Source organism: Thalassophryne amazonica, chromosome 5, assembly GCF_902500255.1.
Source record: "Thalassophryne amazonica chromosome 5, fThaAma1.1, whole genome shotgun sequence".
Classification (NCBI taxonomy): Eukaryota; Metazoa; Chordata; class Actinopteri; order Batrachoidiformes; family Batrachoididae; genus Thalassophryne; species Thalassophryne amazonica.
In genome coordinates this window covers 32,499,988-32,521,647 of record NC_047107.1, presented here as the reverse complement: position 1 = coordinate 32,521,647, position 21,660 = coordinate 32,499,988, and the positions used below count along the sequence as shown (strand labels likewise).

The 21,660-nt window shown below is 41.6% G+C and overlaps 1 protein-coding gene across 7 annotated transcripts in view; it reads right to left on the bottom strand.

The window, feature by feature from the left end:
- Positions 1–21,660, bottom strand: part of sorbs3 (sorbin and SH3 domain containing 3) — a 118,998-nt gene that overhangs the window by 68,702 nt on the left and 28,636 nt on the right. The gene's annotated exons all lie outside the window — the stretch shown is intronic.

The following is a 21,660-nucleotide window of genomic DNA, read 5'->3' as shown; positions in this document are numbered from 1 at the left end:
TCAAATTAATGGCTACTTTTGTGAAAATTATAACTTTCAGAAGGAACAGTGGTATAGCCCTACCTACATCAATTTCAACTTATTTCATTTATATAGAGCCAGATTACAACAAAGTTGACTCAAGGCGCTTCACACAAGTAAGGTCAAACCTTACCAACCCCAAGAGCAAACACAGTGGTAACACCTCGTACATCTGTTGCTACAAACATTTGCGCACACCAGCGGCTGAATGACAGAGGGTGTGCTGCACACACCCATCGCACCCTCTCGTGGCAAGTGTCAGCCAAATTACAGGTGACTCGCACGAACATCTAACACTGCTCGCATGGCACTTACAAAATGTGCGGCCAGTCGCACTGATGGCACGAAAAGAGACTGCAGACTGTCTACTGTCGTACCCGCTGTGAAATTCGTCTAAGTTCCCCACGACTGTGGAGTTGCCGAGATGTGGCGTGCCGTCGGCTCCCCCCCACAACATATGTGAGAGTGTGTGTGTGTCGCACGCTGCGCTCCCCCGCTCCCCCTAATACGTGCATGTGTGTGGTTTGTGCGCCCCCCTGCAGGCATAGCGCATCTCATCTGATCAGAGAGTGACACTTTGGTCTGTGTTCTGAACAGACGGGGGCGTGGCAGTTGTTGACATGGCTGCTCCTGGACATCATAGCTGCAGAATATGCACCATGTTTTGACGGACACGCCTGTGCGCTTGCTGTACTCACATCGAAACCATAAAAACATATATCACTTGCGACGGGCTAGAGAGCGCGCACACTGACAGGTCCAGCTGGACCAGAGCGTAAGTTTATGTGGACATGCAGAAGGCGATCTGAATGTCACGTCTGTCTGACAGGACAGTGAGCTGCACACCGCAGGACCATATGACAGACCAACAGTACGACAAATATGCTACTTTCACTCACATATCAGTAGAAATACACCATAGCAAATGCTGTTTGGTCAGTTATCACAGCGCTATTCTTCTTTTTTTTACATTTGTCTGCTTGTTGATTAGAGCCATTTCACGCCCCTTTTACAAGACAGTGATTGTGGTGCAGTGGTAGAGTTGCCATCTGGTAATCAGGTGGTGTGGGTTTAAATCTTGTGAGTGTTTTTTTTTTTCTTTTTACCAGGGTTGTTTAACCGCAGGGTTCTGTATTGCATCCCCCTTTATGTATTATTTATATGTATATCAACCTAGTGATATTCACTAATTATACAGCTGGTTTTTATATTTCATTTTCCTCCACATCACCAGTGTGATGTGCTGCAGCTCATTCCATGGAACACAATGTGAGCACCTGCATCAGTGTGACCTGCTGTCGCGTGTACAAACCGTCATGCCAGCATTGTGCATGGCTGCCCATCGGCACGATGTTTTTTGGTGCACAAATTCAAAGCGTTTTGCGCTGTTTCACCGTATTTGTCTAAACGTTGTCCAAGATTCGCACTATGTGTGAAGGAGCCTTAAGGAAAAACTCGCTACATCAATATAATATGCCTGTAATGTTTTTTTTGGGGGGGGGTTATTTGGATGAGTAATATTCTTCAGTTATCTTGCTGTATTAGCTGCCCCATAGCAGTGTGTAACCCACCATTGTTGTTGCCCTGCAGAACATACTGTAGCTCCTTGATTTAATTTACTTTGTAATACCTGATGCCAAAATATGGCCATTGGGTATTGCAAAGCTGTTGTCTCTGTCCGTCCGTCTGTCTGTGCTCAGTGTAAGTCCAGTCCTATTACTGCCAGGGTCTTCAAATTCACAGGGAACATTCTTGGGAGACAGACCTTGATTTTCTGTCAGATAAACAAGGTTCCCAATTCCCAAAATGCTGTGCAGTTGGGCCTGGAATGGTTGAATGGGTAAATATGAGGCATCAGTGTAAAGTACTTTGAGCATCTGTAGATATATGCAGCCCATTTACTCCAATTACTCTAATACATTTTGAGTCGAGATTTGTTCGTCCAACATTTTGAACCTGTCACCACATGAGGAGCCACCAATCAGTGGGTGTTAATTGATTATTGCATGCCATCTATCAAATTTTAATATCGTCTTGCATGTGAGTGAGCTCACTCGCTCGCAGTCTAAATCCTGCGTAATGTAGGAGTAATGAGTTTCATGCACTTTGTATGTTTGTTTGTTTGGATGGAGCTGGGCTACTCAAACTACATGATGTGAAGGAACATCCGATTTGTATCTTTTAATTCCTCAAGTTCTCTTGTTGTGGTCCCTTTTAAATATGCTTTTTATTCATTTAACTGAATTTTGGTTTCAAAATATCCCACTGTTATAAACCAAATTTTCAATCCAGGCAGATTTGACAAATGTTCCATTATCCCATTCCACTTTGATTCCAAAGAAGGAAAGTCCACGTCACTCACTTTCCCCCTGTTACTAAGGAAAAAGCCACACAAAACAACGAGTGTCCCATGCGTTTCCCTCACTCGGCCAGTCACACAAAGCCGCGATAGGCTAGACTTTGTGGAGCTGTGTGACGGTGAAGGTCAGCTTCCGAAAGCAGAGACCCCACTCCAAATCATTTTGCACAGCCAAAAAACAGATTAGACCTGCTGTTACAACATCAAAGGCACAGAGGAATAAGGGGGGAGTTTCCGCTCCTGCAAGAGCCAGGCACCTCTCATCCACAGTGGCTAAATGGCCCGTAATGACAGAGTTGGCATGGAAACTACAGCCACCGTAGAGCTCCACATCAACGCCGGTTTCTGCTGCTCAAGCAGGAACAAACCAAAAAGTAATTTAAATGATTCCTTTTCCACCTCTGTGGTCAAAAGTAGTAAAGCTTTAAGGAAAGTAATGAGCTCCCTCTCAAAGCAACAATAAGGTGGCTACAAGGATTAGCTTCTTTTTCTCTCACTTTCTTCTGGTACGAGTGATGGCTTTGCAGCTTAGGAAGAAAGTAATGTGCATGTGTGTGTCAGGCTACAGGCTGAGAGTGTGCAGACTGATGAGGTTTCCTTGTGGCATTTGTAACAAAGAATTCAAGCCCATATTTCATTAGGAAAACTAGGTTTAAGACACAGGACAGACCTCATTTGGTGATACAATCAGTGTTCCAGACACTGAACGACTCACTTTGTCTGAGTTATCATCTTCTATTAAAAAGAGTTACATAAGCAGAAAAATATGGGAGCTGGAGGTCTGTGTCTGCAACAATACCATTACTGCTCAGGCATGAAGGATGACCTCAAAACAACACAGCCAGCCGATTGTCTAATGCATACCAGTGCCAAGACCCAACACTCCAACCTACAGGGCATCCGGAAAGTATTCACTTTTTTTTTTGTCCATTTTGTTATGTTACAGCCTGATTCTAAAGTGAAGTAAATTTATCTTTTCCCCTCAAAATTCTACTAACACCCCATAATGACCACATGAAATTTTCTTCTTTTTTTTTTTTTTTGGAAATTTTTCAAATTTAATAAAAGTTTGCAAATTTATTAAAAATAAAAATGAACAAATCACGCATACATAAGTATTCACACCCTTTTGCTCAACACTTCATTGATGCATCTTTGGCAGGAATTACAGCCTCAAGTCTTGTTGAATATGATGCCACAAGCTTGTTGCACCTATCCTTGGGCAGTTTTGTCCATTCCTCTTTGCAGCACCTCTCAAGCTCCATCAGGTTGGATGGAGAGCATCGGTACATAGCCATTTTCAGATCTCTCCAGAGGTGTTCAATCGTATTCAGGTCTGGACTCTGGCTGGACCACTCAAGGACATTCATAGAGTTGTGCTGAAGCCACTTCTTTGATATCTTGACTGTGTGGTTAAGGTCATTGTCCTGCTGAAAGATGAACGGTCACCCCAGTCTGAGGTCAGGGGCACTCTGGAGCAGGTCTTCATCCAGAATGTGGCTCTACATTGCTGCATTCATCTTTTTGTAAATCCTGACTGCTCTCCCAGTTTCTGCCACTGAAAAACATCCCCACAGCATGATGCTGCCACCACCATGCTTCACTGTAGGGATGGTTTCCTCCAAACATGACGCCTGGCATTCACACCAAAGAGTTCAATCTTTGTCTCATCAGACCAGAGATTTTTGTTTCTCATGGTTTGAGAGTCCTTCAGGTGCCTTTTGACAAACTCCAGGTGGGCTGCCATGTGCCTTTTACTAAGGAATGGCTTCTGTCTGGCCACTCTACCATACAGGCCTGATTGGTGGATTGCTACAGAGATGGTTGTCCTTCTGGAAGTTTCTCCTGGTGGATCTGATCTTCTTCCATTTACGGATGATGGAGGCCTTTGTGCTCAATGGGATATTCAAATCAAAATGTTTCTGTACCCTTCCCCAGATTTGTGCCTCAAGACAATCCTGTCTCCAAGGTCTACAGACAATTCCTTTGACTTCATGCTTGGTTTGGGCTCTGACATGCACTGTCAACTGTGGGACCTTATATGTAGACAGGTGTGTGTCTTTCCAGATCATATCCAATCAATTGAATTTATCCCAGTTGGACGCCAATTAATCTGTAGAAACATCTCAAGGATGATCCGTGGAAACAGGATGCACCTCAGGTCAATTTTGAGTTGATGACAAAGGCTGTCAACACTTATGTACATGTGATTTCTTAGTCTGTTGTTGTTTTCTTAATAAATTTGCTGTTTTGCAGTTGTGAATAACATGCTGTCTGGTGGTCCGTGACTCATCATAATCGCCCGTGAACTCGCTGGATCAACACCATCCACATCCTCACTAGCCATTGTTTACATGTGCTGTGAGATGCTGGAACCCTGCTGGCACTGCAGTGCTTTCTGGGAAGTGCAGGGAGCCACATTAAAGAAATGAATTTGCAAAAATCTCCAAAAAAAAACCCAACTATTTTTCACATTGTCATTATGGGGTATTGTGTGCAGAAATAAGGCTGTAAGATAACAAAATGTGGAAAAAGTGAAATGCTGTGAATACTTTCCAGATGCACCGTACAGAAATGAGACTTGTAAAAGATGTGACACCAACATTGAAGATGTTGTACTGTGCAGAATTAATTATTCCTTGGTGGGGGTTTTTATGCCTTTGCTAATGTGATTCCTCATTACATTGAGAGTAGGCATCATTCCATCATTGAACCTAGGACCTGCTAATTTTGGAAGCAAATGCATGTAAAGTACTGTTGTGCCACTTGCACAACAGTACTTTACCTACCATGCTCAGATTCTCAAATTTGAATTTCTTTAACATTTCAGAGTGCAATAATTCTATGTATAGGTGAGTAGAAGTTACACTACACTCAGCACAGTTTGGCCTGAAATTATTTATTTTATACTTTTGCTAAGTCCACATGCACATTGGTATTTTTGAAAAAAAAAAAAAAAAAAAAATTTTTTACCTTTTTTTTAATCTTTCCAAAATGTAAAACACATTGTAAATCGATGTCAAGAGCATACCAACAGAAAAAGGGGGTGATATAACCTAATTATGCCTTCACATGTTGGCTTTGAGGTAAGCAGAAGGGTCTTTATTGTCATTGTACATACAATGAAATATGTCTTATCTTAATTTGACACAATCCAACCACAGCTGGAGACCAACTCCAGATGCAGAGATGATGCAGAGATGTTGTTTCACGATGCACATGGCACAAGAGGCTCATTCCAGAAGTGTTGGTTTGCATATTTTCCTGCTTTCTTGCATGAGGCTGATGGATGACTATCCAACCAGATGGCAGGTTTTCATTGAATTGTGTTTGTTTCACAGCGCGGCTACATGGTTAAATAACTGTAAACAGACAGACTTTGTACTAAAATTATTCTTCTTTGTTCTTCTTTTTCCTGGTCTCAAAATTTTATTGTCCCAGCTGACACCTGCTGCAATTCACAGCTGCATCATGTTATTTTATTTTTTTTAGGCGAAAGCTTGAAATGAAAGTAGGATGCATGTGAAATCGAAAGTGAAGCCATGGCCCTGTAGTTAAGAGCATGTATGCTTGGAGACCTGCCAGCTGAGATGGTTTGTGTTTTGTCCCAACAAGGTCTTTTTGGGAAATGCATGCTTTTCTGTAAGAGCACAGAGTGTCACAGCTCTTTACCATTTAAAGCAACAACAAGAGAAACAGGTTGTTTTTTTTTAAGATACTTGACTTTTGTTGTTGTTGTTTGTTTGATTTGAGGAAGCATCATCATTTTTTCATATACGTACGTTTATCGAATGCTAAGTCAAGTCTATGAACATGGGCTTGTTGCCGTGCTTCACCACATCCAGGACACTTGGTTCCTGGATGGCAGTCGTTCAGGCAGACAACCAGTCCATCCCCACATTTATAAAATAACCATCTATCTATGGCAGCCCAGTGAAGCATGGGTGTCTCCGTGGCTTTCTCCAGCCACTGGGATCTTCAACACTCAAGCACCTACTATAAGCTGGATCATACATAGAGAAATGTGTCACATGTCCAAAATCGCAGTCAGGACCAGGACCCTAAAGATTTGGACCTTCATCCTCCTGCAAAGATATCTCTATCGCCACACACCTCTGTTGAGCGACGTCATGACTTCATAAGCTCTTCCCAAGCATCTCTCGATCTCAAAGGCAGAGGACCCAGACACATGCATGTCACTGCTGAGATAAGTCAATGTCTCTACAAGTTCACCAGTTTCACCACATACAGATACACTTCTGATGGCTGAGTCCAGGAAGTCAGTAAAAGACATTCTTATTCCTGACTCACCTTCTTCAGTGCTGCAGTCAGGGTATCCACAAAGACAGCATCATCCACAAAGTCAAGGTCAGTAAAACTGTCTTCACTAACAAAAGCACTGAAGGTGCCGGTTTCTACAACCCTACCTATCACTGTCCATGCAAGCACTGGACAGTGTCGGAGCCAGAACACGCAGTCAATATTTTTGATTGAATAGCGTTACATAAGTTTGATATTTCTGATATTTACACCTCAGATGAGACTGCATACTTTCACTCTATGCACACAGAGGAGGAAGTGCACGTTCACTCTTCACATCATTGGTCTTTTCTTAATTTCACACCGGTTTTATGTATGATAATTTATTCTATAAATTGAACTTGTAAATGAAACTCAATTTCTTGGGGTCTTTACTGACAATAATCTAAGTTGGAAAACACATAAATTATGTTGAATCTCAAATGTCAAAGATCATTGCCATTTTGTATAAAGCACAAGACTTCCTGTCCCAACACTCATTCATTACCTTATATTATTCATTACTTGTTCCATACATGACCTACTGTGTTACTATATTTTTACTTCAAATGAAAGCAATAAGAATTATTAGTAAGAAACCATATCATAAGCCAACAAATCCATCGTGTGTCTGTTTTTTGTACAATAACACTACCACTAACCTTAGTGACATGAAATTTTGGGTTCCACAGGGGTCCGTTTTAGACCCCCTGCTTTTCTCCCTTTATATAGCACCCCTTGGGCACATAATGCGATGTTTTGGAATTACCTTTCATTGCTATGCTGATGATACTCAGTTATACAGAGATTACCAGCCAATAACTGCTGGTAATCTCATCCACATAAAATCCTTAGAAGATTGCCTTGCATCAGTGAAGAGCTGGACATCTAGCAGCTTCCTACTTTTAAACTCTGATAAGACTGAAATTATGGTTCTTGCTCCAGTGAGACATCAGCATCAATTTGACCAGCTAACACTTAGCCTAGGAGCCTAGGCTAAGTGTTATGTGATGTATGACACACGAGTGGGTCTCATACATCACATTGACAAAGTGAGGAACCTTGGGGTAATAGTTGATCCTACATTGACCTTTGACCTCCACATTGGAGATATTAGGAGGACTGCTTTCTTCCACCTGTAAAATATTGTGAAGATTCGTCCCATCCTGTCTATGGCTGATGCTGAGACCCTGATTCATGTGTTTGTGAATGGACTACTGCAATGTTCTATTTTCTGGTTTACCACAGTCCAACATTAGGGGTCTCCAATTGGTTCAAAATGCCGATGCCAGACTTTTGACAGAAAGTTTGACAACATTACACCCATTTTGGCATCTTTTAACTGGCTTCCTGTCCCTGTGAGATCAGATTTTAAGTTTCTGATACTAGCCTATAAAATTGTTCAGTCAGTGTAGTGCAGCAGATAAATGCAAAAATCCGTCAAATGGTGATGCAAGCACCAAATTTGGCACAAATACACCTTAGACATTAACCTTTTGGAAAGGCAGTGTGTCCACTGGAATTTTCAATCAGCAGCCAGGTAGGGGTCAATTGAAGAATTACACAGGGGTCAAAATTAAAAGATGCTCCAATCATATTTAAAATTCTGCACAAATACTCCTTAGACTCTTTTGAAAAACAAAACAAAACAAAAAAAAAAACCAAACAAACAAACAAACAAAAAACTGGCCACTTGAATTTTCAATTTTCAATAGACAACCAGGTAGGGTTAGGGTCAAAAATGAAAAATGCTCCAATCATATCGAGACCTATACCAGATTATTTGTCTGATCATAGAGATTCCAAAAAGTTAGTTATAGTTTGGACTATCTCAGACTGAATGTTATGGAGTTATGGGTAAAAACAGCAAGAATGGTAACAAAGGTCAATCTCAAGTTGTATATGGGGTCAAAAGTTAGGGCCCCTTCACACATAACATGATTTAAGACAACTACCGCACAAAGGAGGAATTGCATGACATTTGTGAAAAATTGGAGCTGCCTCCAACACCTCATACTCCTGTTGCTACAACTATTTGCGCACACCAGTGGCTGAAAGACAGAGTGTGCCCTGTGAGAGCCCATTCTGTCCCTCTCGTGGCAGGTGTCGGGCAAATTCCAGGTCACATACAAACATCCAACACTGCTCGCTGCACACTTGGAAAATTTGTGGCCATTTGCACTGTTAGCACAAAAACAGTCAGCAGACGATCACTTTCGAGCTGGATGTGTTGTCTAAGTGCCCCCACAAGGGTGGCGTTGCAAAAGCAACACACAAGTGGTGCATGTGTCTCGCACGTGTGCACGTGTGTCACGCCTCCCCCGCTCTTCCCCCCGAAACACGTGTCATATGATCACGTAACACAAACAGAGTGACATGTTGGTGTGTGCGCTGAACTTACGGGGGCGTAGCCACCCACAACAGCAGCTGTTGAGATCTCTGGTTCTGGACGTCCCAGCTGGGGAACACGTACAGTGTTTTAACAGACATGACCTAACAACTATCCATGGTGACACATGTGTGTCTGCTTGCTGTCCTCACGTGGACATACATTAAAACATATATCGCTGTTGTGACGTGCTGCAGTGAGTGAGCACACAGTGCGCACATTCACTTGACCTTAACTTGGGAGACCAAGTATTCAACACAGTTAAAATGATTCCATTTATTAATCCTATTAGCTCAACCAATCATTTGCATCACTTTTTAACAAAATTGGAGCAACTTTAACTTTTGACCCCTGTACAAACTGAAATTTACCTTTCTCACCATTTTTGGTATTTTTTAACCCCATAACTCCATAGAATTGAGTCACAAATGGTCCAAACTATACCTTTCTGAAATCTTTATGATCATACAATTAATATGGAATACTTTTCAATATGATTGAAACATTTTTAAATTTTGACCCCTGTATAATTCTTAAGGCCCCTTCACACATACCACGATTGAAGCCGACTAGCGCACGAAAGAGGAATTGCATGCCATTCATGAAAAATCAGAGCTGCCTCCAATGTCTCGTACATGTGTCACTGCATCTAGTCATGCACAGGGGAGGTGACAAAGGTCAATTTCAGGTTGTACAGGGGTCAAACGTTTGTCGCGAGGGGAGGTAATGGTCTCGTGGTTAAGGCATTGGGCTTGAGACCAGAAGATCCTCGGTTCAAATCCCAGCCTGACTGGAAAATCACTAAGGGCCCTTGGGCAAGGTCTTTAATCCCCTATTGCTCCCGGTGTGTAGTGAGCGCCTTGTATGGTAGCACCCTCACATCGGGGTGATTGTGAGGCATTTGTAAAGCACTTCCAGCATCTGAAGCAGATGGAAAAGCACTATATGAATGCAATCCATTTACCATTTACACCAGCGGCTGAAAGACAGAGTGTCCTGTGAGAGCCCATTCGATCCCTCTTGTGGTAGGTGTCTGCCAAATTCCAGGTGTCACACAGGAACATCCAACACCACTGGCTGGACACTTAGAAAATGTGGTGCCGTTCTCGCTATGAGCAGGTGACCACTTTCGAGCTGGCAGTGAAATTTGTCTAAGTGCCCCCACGAGTGTGGTGCCGCAAGACTATGACAAAATGACAAGCCAACAGTGCTACAAATACACCACTTTCAGTCACGTATCACCAAAAATACGCCATAACAAACGCATTTTGTCAGTTATTATGGCGCTTTTTGCTCTTCCTAAAAAAATACATTTATCTCCTTGTTGATTTTAGGCATTTTACACTCCTGTTATAAGACAGTGACTGTAACGCAGTGGTAAAGTTTCTGTCTGTTAATCTGAATCCCATTATTGGCATTTTTTTTAACGAGGGCTATTTAACTGCAGGGTTCTGTATTGTGTCCCCTTTTATTTATTATTTATATCAACCCAGTGATTTTCACTAATTATACAGCTGTTTTTATTTTATTTACCTCCACATCAGCAACGCAATGTGGTGCAACACTCTTCCAGCTGCTCACACTGTGTTTGTGTACGACACACCGGCGACAGTTTTGTGCATGCCATTGTGGGCGTGCGTCCCTCACGACACCAGGTGGATGGTTCATGGTTCCCCATTTTGTGTTTGGTTTGCGGATTTTCTTCCGGTTTCTGCGTATTTCGTGTTATGTGTGAAGGGGCCCTTAAATTGATCCCTACCTGGCTGCCTATTGAAAATTCAAGTGGACACCCTGCTTATTCAAAAGAGTAATGTCTAAGGAATATTTGTGCCAAATTTGATGCTTGCATCACCATTCAAAGGATTCCTCTGTAAATATTCTCTTATCTACTGCACTAAAGTTAATTAGGAGTCAGAATCAATGCAATGTCAGATGTGTTGCCGCTCTGATTTTCCACTTGACATTAATTAAAGGAGCAGTTTGTGTCGGCATTGTGTTCATCTTTCTGTTTTTGATGTCTTCATGGCTTCAAAAGTTTAATACAGACCAAAAATTGACTAATAGAACTCCCATCTGAACCCAGGCATTCATAAATTAATTTCTAACAATAAAGACTTGATCAAAAAGTAAAGGGCTATTGGTTCTAAAATCACCACACCGTACACTAAATGCACCCAATTAAATACTGTGCACCAGAAGCAGAATGTTGGAGAGCAAACACACAGAGAGCTTCGTAATGCACTGCTCATTAACCAGCGGTGCACATTAAAATAGTAGGTAGCCACCGACCTTGTGACATTATACTGATCCTGACTCTTAATTAATTTGTCAACTTTAAGAAAAATTGAAGAGAAAATGAAAATAACCATTTATGAATAAAGATGCCAAATCTATCCATGGACCTGCATCTGATCAAAAGCACTTGGTTCTTTTGTCTGTCCTCACAGGAGTGCACTCACAGTTTAATCTTGCCACATATACACTCACCGGCCACTTTATTAGGTACACCTTGCAAGTACTTGGTTGAACCCCCTTCAGAATTGCCTTAATTCTTTATGGCATAAATTCAACAAGGTGTTGGAAACATTCCTCAGTGATGTTGGTCTATATTGACATGATGGCATCACGCATTCACCCATTCAACCAGTCTGCCCATTCTCCTCTGACATCAACAACACATTTTCGTCCACACACCTGCCACTCACAGGATATCTCCTCTTTTTCACAAACCCTGGAGATGGTTGTGTGTGATCAACAGTTCCTGAAATACTCAGACCAGCCCGTCGTGCCACTTTCAAAGTCACTTAAATCTCCTTTCTTCCTCATTCTAATGCTCAGTTTCAACTTCAGCAAGTCGTCTTCACCATGTCTATATGCCTACATGCATTTAGTTGCTGCCATGTGATGGGCAGATTAGCTATTTGTGTTAAGCAATTGACCAAGTGTACCTAATAAAGTGGCTGGCTTGTGCACATTGTGTGCACAGTTTTTATGCAAGTTGTTTTTCTTCATTTTCTGAACCTGGTTACTCCTGTTAAGGGTGATGTGGGGACTGGAGCCTATCCCAGCGGTCATTGGGGGAAACACCCTAGACAGGAAACCAATCTATTGCAGGGCCGACACACATACTCTCACCTACACTTAAGCATATCTTTGGAAGAGGGAGGAAGCATCTGGAGGGAACCCAAGGAAACTTCACACAGAAAGGACCAGGTTGGAAGCAGTCAACCTTCCTGTGGTGAGGTAGCATTGCTCTTTGCTAAACCACCATTGTTGAACAAACACAGTGCTCTCAGTCAATCCGAAATGTTAATAAACCTCAAACCTAAAAGTTCAACAAAGGAAAACTGAGTTTTGTCTTTCTTGGGGAATTTATGTGTGCACAATTATTAGGCAACTATTACTGTGGAGAATTATTATGCAACTAAATGAAAAACTAAAATGTTTCCATGTTACATTGTTTTTATTAGATGAAGTGTAACAAACTACTCAAAATTAATAAAAACTTTTACATTTCAAAATATTCAGTGACCAGTATAGTCACACTTTTTAGTAACTGCCATGAGCCTTCCATCCACGGAGTCTGTCAGTTTTTTAATCACTTCATGATCAGCTTTTCATGCAGCAACAACCACAACCTCCCAAATGCTGTAGAACAAGGTCAGTCATTTTTTCCTCACTGTAAATCCCATGTTTAAAGAGAGCCCACTAGTTCTCAATCAGGTTGAAGTCAGGTGAGAAAGGGCCCCTGTCATTCCATCTAAGATCTCTGCTGGCTTGCTACACAGTGGAGTACTTTGATCCATGTGATGGAGCATTGTGATGGAGCGTAAAAATGATTCTGTGAAGGCTCTCAGTTGTCCAGGTGGTTTCCATAGTAGAGAAGATTGAATCTTCGCCTGGACTGGGTTGCTTGACGCGACTACCAGAGCAAGAAATTTAGCTGAGGAAGCTTCTGCGATTAGAAGCGAAACATCCTTGCATCAAGCAACCCAGTCCAGTTGAAGATTTAAGCTTCACTACCATAAAAATGATGGCCTTCTTGAATGATGACTTTTTCTTGTGCTACTGCTTGAAGAAAGTATTTTCTAAAATTTGTCAGTAGGATGGGAGTTGATTTTAAGCCCATCTTCAACAGTGGCGGTCCTAGAGTGATTTACTCCCCGGGCGAAACCCCCTGCGTGCCCCCCCTCCCCCCGCGCACACTAACGTGGCCACCACCTCCGCCCCACCACCCATGACAACACTAACTTCATCCAGAACACCCAAAATCCCACAAATTAACTCACAACAGCTATTTTCAAGAACACATTTCCGGTTTTAATGACTACTGCAATAACAAACACAAAGATAAACAATAATTACCTCAATAAAGTTTTTGAACATAAAAAACAAAAGACTCAGTGACTTCACATTACAACTATGTACAGTACAGGTATTTAAGAAAGCACAACTGCACTACAGCACCACCCGATGGTCAAAATATTGCACGTCATTCAGTTTTACCAACAGAGTGCACTTTGCATTATCATAGAGTACCATTCACCATAATGAACAAGACTTAAACCTCCATTAAAGTCGCACCATATAAATAAGTGCTCACTATCCGTGATGTGAAATTCCATCGAGTAGGAGCATTTCTGGGCAACCTTGAGCAGCCTGCAGACTCAAGAAAAGACATCCTCTTTGTGGATTTTGAGAAAAGCGTGGCAGAGAGAGTGATGCAAAAAAATATTCTGCACTCAGATAAGCATTTACCCCCTGAGACAGAACCAGATTCAGTCTGTGTGCATAGCAATGCACAAACATTGCACTGGGGGCTATTGCTTTAACTTTGGCCTGCAAACCATTGAGAGCTGAAGCCATGACAGCAGCCATGGCTTCTTCGTAAGGAAGACTATCAAATGGCTTCGCCAAAATCCGATCCGCAACATTCAAATTGTCTGCCATTATGTGCAGCTTGCTACCTAGCTAGCTTGCTAGCTGGGACTGGCGCGAAGCTAGTGTGAAGTGTGTCCGCCTGTGAGTGCTTTGTGACGGTGGAGGAGCTCAGCAGCACCCGCTGTTCGGTAGGGACAGAAACTGCGATAGAAGTCAGAAAGAGTGATAGAAATCAGTCTCCAAACACAAGCAGCTACAAAAAAAAAACAAAAAAAACACCAGAAATAGAAGCTCGATTTGTCGCTAGTCGTTTTTAACAAAGAAAATGCCGCTAAGAGGATTAGGAAAGTCTCCGGTTCAACTCAGAACAGAATGAAAATTAAAAAATGCTCCCACGGATGTTTACACCAAAAGATCGCTGATTCGCTCATTTCACTGTCAATCAAAAAGGGATTCAGCCTCAGACAGATCATCCAATCATCATGCAAAAGCTGAGCGTTCAGGCCAGCCGAGGCCAGCCCACTGCCCTATAGACCCCCAGACACACTGAGCATCCGATGGGCGGGACAAAGCCCATCTTGTTTCGCTGTACTCTTTGCTTCGCTGTTGAACTCTGTGGACGCTCAGCGTCCACACGGCCGCCCCCCCGCAATGCCGCCCCGGGCGGCTGCCCGGTCGGCCTGCCTCCAGGACCGCCCCTGATCTTCAACACAAAAAGGTCAAACTAGCTCAACCTTACTAACAGAAGCCTACACCAGTACCCCATCCTCCACCTTGCTAGTGTTTGACTCAAGGTGGTGCTGTGTGTCCATTAGTGGCCCGGCCACAGGCCCATCTTTGTGGTCCATCAAGTATCAAAATTCAATTCAGTTCATTTGTACAGCATGAAATCACAACTTACATTGCCCCAAGCTGCTTCACAACAGTAAACAACTTGTGTTACCCACACCCTGAGAGAGCACACTGGCAACAGTAGTACTGAAAAACTCTCCAAGGCATTTTGCGATTACAGGAAGAATCCTCAATCAGACCAGACTCAGTGGGGTGGCCATCTGCTTTGGCCATACTACTAAAAACAGAAGGACAGAAATGTTGCACCTAAGCAATCTATATACATACAGAGTCTCGTGGTTACAACAACCTCATGGCTCATAAAATATCCAAACATTGAAGGGCTGTCACCAAACATAGAGAGATTTTTTTAAAATTATGTTTTTAAGGCACCAAGTGGCCGGTATTATTCTTCTAAGTTCCGTTGCACAGAGCTAACTCGGTTTGTCGGCACAGTCAACCTTGGTCTTGCCACCTGTTGAGTTTGGTCCAACATGATGTTCTGTACGTTGTGTCCTTTGGAAAATTAGCTGGTGTCTCCACAGGAGTCTCCACCATGACTGCATGGGTACAGATGGCAGTACTCATCAACTACTGCACTCTGGTTTTGGGTTGCCTGTTTTGGAGACTGTTGAACCAAGGTATTTCGTGATGGACATACATCTTAAAGTGGTATTGCCAAAATCGAAGGAAGGTAGAGGATCTGGACCATATCCAATATGCATGAGCTTAGTCTTAGACCAGTTGATGCTAAGACCAAGCTTTTTGGCTTGCTTCTTTCTATCAAACATCATAAGGGCGTCTCAAAGTTGATCAAGCACACCAGCTTGTAGGGTGGTGTCATCTGTGTACTCAAGGTCTGATAGAGTGTATTTGCCAAATGACACTCCTGGTGTGTGCTTATAGGCCTTTGTCTTCAGGTAGTTTAATGTTACTTGCTGAAAAGGTGAAAATTTGACCTTCGTGGTTTCAACTGTTGTTTTGTTTGTATTTGTCAACATAAATATAAAGTGTAAAATCTTACAACTGAAAATAATTTGTCTTTTGAAGTGACTGGCTCTGCCTTTATTGACAGATTTTTTTTTTTTTTAACTATTTCATTACATTTTTAGTAATCTGAGTAATGAACCTAGAATGTTTCCTTTTTAACAATTGCAACATGGGTTTAGAGGCTGCCATTCAGTTTACAGATGACCAAATTACTACCTGCACAATTATAAGTGTATTTATGAAGGAGCATTCATCATTACTACCAAAAGTCTTGAAAAGTTTAAAAATGTCTTGAGTAAAACCAGACCCAACTCATTCACTAAGTAAATCGAAAATTTAGTCTTTTTTTGACATACATTTCTGTGAAAACAATCAGTCTAACAATAAAACATGAATAACACCACGTCATTGGACAGCGTTATGTAATGACCATTTTTAGTCAACACTGTTTGCACATGGGCTCCTAAATGCACTGTTTGCACACAAACACTGCTGCCATTCAAGTCCCAATAGTGACGACAAGCATATAAGACAGCTGCCCTTTGTCTGACACATTCACGTTTTAAACAAAAGACGTGATTACTAAAAAGATATTATTCAGCACTGAAATGCCATCAAGAAGTGTGTGAGTGTGAGTATGTGCCTCACATAGCTCTCTATTTGTCAGATTGGCCTCAGCTTTTGGATATGGCTTGCACATGGCATGATGATGTGCATCCTTTATTAGGAAAATTTTGGGACTTAATTTTCAAAACCTTTATTTTGAATTACATTGCAACATTTGTACTTCCAAGATGGCGTGGCTCGCTGATGATACTGGTAGCAAAGTTAAACAACATCAGATAGCTTGCAACATTTCACAATAAAATGTTTAATACCAGCATCCCAGCAAATACTTTTACTGTGAAACGCATGCTGTCAGTTTTTCTTGTAACTGAGTTTAACTTGACAACACTGAGGAGACGTTAGCTAAAATCTGTTTTTTATTATCACCAACAAATTTCCCACTATTTATACAATGTTTCAGGAAGTACATAAGATGAATAAAATCTTATCTTCTTCCACAGTTTGTACAATGTTTCAGTAAATACATAAGTTGAATAAAATCTTTTATTTGCTGTGAGTTCAAGTTTAAATACACTGTGTTCATGAGGTGGGGTACTGAGGAGTTGCTGTTTCAAATATTCTAAATGTTCTGTTTAATTTTGTCTGAGTGTCTTCCAATAACCTGTTTAATAGGAATACTTTTATTTTCATATAATTGATAATAAATAAAACAGCTTTTTTAAAAACAATATGAAATACTATATTTAACTAATAATATAGTCCAAATCTTTGTACATCCTACCTTCAAATGACCATCCATGAGAAATCTACATACGCTCCCAGTTTTTAATACAAACTTCCTACGGGCACTGCACTAGTATTCACAATGAACTGTTGCTGCAGCTTCTCATCCATGATCTGGTACGTAAAGAGCCTAAAAGTGAAATTTCACTTAATAATGTTAACCTTAAGGCCCTGTTAACAGTTTTACAAAGTAATTACAAAAGGTAGTGCAATTCTCATAAGATGAGATTGGATTTTAATCCTACAAGCTGAAAAATAGCAGTCACATCATGAAGTGTGAGGTAGCGTATGTGTTTTTCATGTCTAGAGTTAAATCCAACTGAGAAATCCTCCAGCGGTGCAAACATTCCCTGTTCAAGAAACACAAACACAATCCTACCTAATAAGGAAAAGCCAGTGTGGATATCTGGTGAAAATTCCCTGTCCAGAGGTCTGGATTCCCTCTGAGCACTTTGCATGTATTTGCAAATGTAGTTGTTGAAAGTACAGGCACGGCATAGCATCCAGTGTGGGAGTCAAGATGAGAAATTCATCTGTTTCTTGTAATCTTAGTGTCTTACTTTAGACTGAAGGCTTGGATCTTTTGCATGCACATCACTTAGCATTCCTGTGTAACATTCCGACCATGCGGTGCTATACAGGGAAATTGTGAAAATTATGGATGTGCAATAATTCTGACCAGGAGTGTAGGAAAAGCTCCCGAGGAGTTTCCTCAGGAAACTCATCTGGCCTTTAAAGCAGACAGATGTTTTAGCTCTGTCAACTGAACCAGAAGAGTCTACATCCGGATCATTAAGACACACACAGTGGAGAGACGAAACTATTTTTTTCTTCTCCATGTTTATCGAAATGAGGAGAAAACGGAACCAGTCTACTAAAGTTGCTGAGTCAGAGCAGACTTACTCAGCAGCTACGAGGTCAGTGACCTTCACCGCACCCTTTTTTTAGTCACAAGGGGACGTATCCACAGCTGAGAATAGCAACATAATTTTACAAAGTAGTGATGCAAATACAGTTGTAACATCTTCAAAGATCCAGAGAAAGATTGATTATTAATTTCCCACTTGTCCCATTTATGTGAAAGATGAAAACTGACCTTGCTATGAACTTGGAAACTGTATTCCTTGGCTTACACTAGCAATGTGTATCTGCTGTTGGAAACCTCTCTTCTACAACACTCCTTTTCCAGCATTAAAGGATGTGAGAAGATCTTTCTGTGACAACACTGGCCTCTGATGAACTCCTCCATTGCTCACAAAGCTTCTTTCATCGCTTTTACTTACAAGACTGTGGTGACCACACATGCACTAATGACTAACTGTCATATTGCTGAACATTGACATCCTGGGATCTGTTGGTGCACCATTGGGAAAGTAATTATTTGTGGTCACCAGTAGACTCCCACTGTCCATAAATCATCTGCAAGTAACAGATGGAAAATATGGTGAATAGAGACAAGACCTCAAAACCCTGCGACTGCAAAGTGATATCCAAACATAATCTCACCTTTTTTTTCTTTCAGCAGTGTCTGTCTGTCTGTCTATTAACAAGATAAATCTATGCATTTTGTAATGAAAGACATAAGTCCTATATAGACTCTGGGACTCATTAGTGCTTGAGCTCATCCCTAGATTCTGTAACATGAAGCAGGATGAGAATCCACAACCCCACCTGTATGGGACCCCTGTCCAACACAGATTACTTTCCCAGCAAAGTGTAGTAGTTATTTACAGCTGGGTGGACTGAGACAATGCAGATGAAGTGTCTCGTCCAAAGGCAGACTCGAACCCAGATGTACATATTGGTAGCTCAGCTCAACTACTGTACCTGTTGTTTGTGTTGCCAAATAATTTCTAAATAATTATTTAACTTTCTTTAAGTAAGCAAGATAGAGCGTTATAAAAATTGCAAAAATGTCTTGAATTTTTTTTTTTTTTTTCTGATCTCCAAGAAACAGCAAAGGGCAGGAATGCTCCAGGGATCTGTGTCATTAGGGCTCAGCTCCTACAGGCGGGTGGAGATGTTGTTCTCTTGGCATTGAAAACAGTCTTTCTTTCAATCTGGGAGACAGTATCACCCCTGCAGACTGGAAGAAAGGTCTAGTCTCATTATATAAAGGAAAGGCTGAACACGTGGACTGTAACAACTATAGGGGTATTACACTGCTCTCTCTGCGGTGGAAAGTGCTTGCAAAAATTATTCTTAATAGAATTCAGTTCCACCTACTTGCTGCTCAGTAACTGCGCCAGTCTAGCTTCACATCCAAGAAGTCAGTCATCAACTACATGCTAACATTGCAAGTAATCATAGAATGCAATCGTAAATATTGACAATGCTTCTTCACAGCCTATGTTGATTTTTGTGAAGTATTTGATTGGACTGCTCTCTGGGACATCCTAAGAATTTGTGAGACCCCCAAGAATTTATACTGGACATCCAGTGGTGGGCACACTTCCGATAATAGATAATTATCGAAGATAATGTTTTCATTATCGGATTATCTTTTTAGATAACTTTAAAAACCATTATCGGACTAATTATCTTCCGATGAATTGTCGTCCGATAACTTTTAGACCGATAACATAGCAAACGAAGCTGAACAGTAGCAAGCATTTTTAAAATTTAAAATCAGTTGAGACCTACCTGTTGAAAGTTTCTTAAGAGATGTATTGTTCTATCCTCTACAAACAGATGCAAGCTAGCTTCAGGAGAAACCACTCTACCCTCTACAGACAAAGGAGAACTGGTGACTAAAAAAAAATAAAAAAAAATCATTTCTTTTAACACCATACTGATACGCTGGCAATATCACCCAAGTCATGCAAAGGCATACATTTTTAACTTATGGTTCAAATTTTAACCAAACTAATTTTGGACAAGTTATTTAAAATTATTGTCATGCCTGAAGTTATATAAAGTCAAAACATCAGATATATGTTTTAGTTTTAAAGTAATGTGCTAATTTTTAAGGTTTTGTGAGCACATGCTGTGCCCAGCAGTGCATTATGGATAATCTCAGTACGTTCACGACAGGACAAATGCATTTCAGACACTCTGTTCAGGCTCCACGGACAGCAGCATTAAACTCTAGTGCCTAAAACGCTCATGAATATATTCTCTGGGTTTATAGACGTTACTGTATTTGCGTTTGTTAAATTCCACGCATCTTAAATGTAGCAGAAAGGGATTATCTGGAATTTTGTTTTGGCAAGTTTCAAGGCCTCTACTGCCATCTACTGGCCAGTAGTGTTCATGGCAGTATTCACCCTAAGTACTAAGCGTCTGGGCACCAGTAGATGGCAGTGTTCTATTTATTTTGACCCCGGTTATATCAGATGGTTGTCAAATCAACTTTTTGGCTTTGCAAATGGCTTTGTTTTTTTTAAACAAATTAAGTTTAAAAACAAAACAACAACAGCAAAAAACATTACAAGACAGCTCTGCGGTGTTTGCACAGGCACAGTGCGAGAGGTTGGATGCTTGTAGCTCTTCTTCAGCAGCCAGAATAATATCAAACTGGTTTGATTTTCATTCGACCATACGATCGGCGATCAGGAGGTGGTTGTGAGATGTTGAACACAGCTTGTTACTCCATGTACACTACACGATGCAGGATGCGCGATTAACCTAAACTCGGTCCAAAAATTTCTCACACAAATGAAAAATCTGTTGTGAAAGTGTAGTGACACGGACCCACAACAGGGGGCGCAAATGAACGGCCAATAGATGAGCCAAAAAGTAACAATTTAATGTTGTGAAATGTGCACAACGAAATACAGACAATCTCAGAATATAATTACAGTCAATTCACAAAGGTGACGTGTGGGCAGGCTCGAGGATAGAAGACGTCTGTCCTGAGAAGAGCCGGAACCACACGATTTCCGCCGCCACTGAACCTGGTGAATACTGGAGCCGCCAAGTCCCGAATTCCCAGGTGATCACCGTCCCCGACTGTCGGATCTGGTACTGCTGGCAAGAACAAAGACAGTCAAGTGTAGGTGTGTGCACACCCAGTAACAACAACGGTGGGAATGCCACCTCCATCTCTCACTCAATATGTGTTGCAGCGGTCCCTCAGAGGAAAAAGAGTGCCGTCCTGCACAGCCTCCACAAACGAAGGACCGGTACTCCTGCAAACACTCACAATAGACAGATTCAGAAAATACCACAAAGGCTGAGGATATTACCTCCAGTGAAGTACGATATCTCGGCGATGAGGTGGAGATGACGTCTGGGTTTTATGGAGTGCGATGATGAAGAATGAGTGACAGCTGTCAGGAGTTAATGAGTGACAGCTGTCACTCCCGGCTGTGTCTGTGGCGGCAGCGCCCTCTCGTGCCTGAAGCCCGCACTTCAGGCAAGGCGCCCTCTGGTGGTGGGCCAGCAGTACCTCCTCTTCTGGCGGCCCACACAACAAAATCATCTGAAAAAATGCCCAAACCCGCACAGTGTAAAGCCAACATTTATGTGTCAAGACAATATTGACAAGACAATACATCATAAAACGTGCGCATGGCACTAATAAGAGCGCACATTCTCT